We start from the raw sequence: 997 nt of genomic DNA on the forward strand, positions 1-997 counted from the left end.
CCCCACGGCCAACTTTCGGGGACACAGAACTCAGACACAATGCTACCAGCCCTGAAGGGGGTCCCTCAGGTCCCTGAAAGGCAAGTAGAAATTTCTGGATGTGCTGGACATTACCAGTAACTCCAGCCCCTCTCCTGACTCCCGGCGGCAGCCCCTCTTCTGTGGGAAGGAGTCTTGTCTGGCTGGCTCAGCCCAGCCCTGCACCACCCCCTCCCCGGCTTCCCTGGGGCAGCTCAGAGGGGAAGAGGCGGTGAGGAGGGAGAGGGGAGACCTTGATCCAGGGGTGGTTTGGGGTTAGACTTAAGTGGGTGAATTTTTATTGATCCTGCCTCTCCCCCTCCACCCCAGCATGTACCAACTGCTTTAGAATTAATCCAAATGGAAAGAACACCTCCCCCAAATAGATCTTACCTGCTCGAAAATCCTTCAGGTTTCTTCTGTTGTGAAAAACCCTGTCTTCTCTTCCCCGCAGTACTGTCTGTATTAGAAATCTTCTTTTGATAACAAAGGGCTTTCGGGTTAATTTACAGTCTAAGGTAGTTTGCCTCTGCAAGGGTAAAGAGATGCAGTTCAGCATGGTTCATCTAACCGAAACTTTATAAAGTCTCTGTGCAGGCTAAGTCTAGGCATGAAATGCCTAGATCATAAGAACTCACACTGCTGCAACCAAGGCAGGCTTGATGTCAAAACTCAATTATTTATTTTTGTTGCTGCAGTGATTGCCTTTGGGGACTTCTTCATAAACTCTTTGCCTAGGCCGATGTCTAGGAGAGTGTTTCCAACATTTTCCTCTAGAATTCTAATAGTTTCATACCTTAGGTTTAAATCTGTTATCCAGCATGAGTTGGTTTTTGTGAGAGGTGAAAGGTGTGGGTCCTGCAGCATAGAATCTATGATTTGATCTCCACTTGGCCTTTTCCAGGTTGTACTCAGCCTGGAAGATTTTACCGACATAAATCTGAGGACAAGAGAACTCTTCCCAGAGGTACAGCACAGC

This window comes from Microcebus murinus, chromosome 9 (assembly GCF_040939455.1).
Source record: "Microcebus murinus isolate Inina chromosome 9, M.murinus_Inina_mat1.0, whole genome shotgun sequence".
Taxonomy (NCBI): domain Eukaryota; kingdom Metazoa; phylum Chordata; class Mammalia; order Primates; family Cheirogaleidae; genus Microcebus; species Microcebus murinus.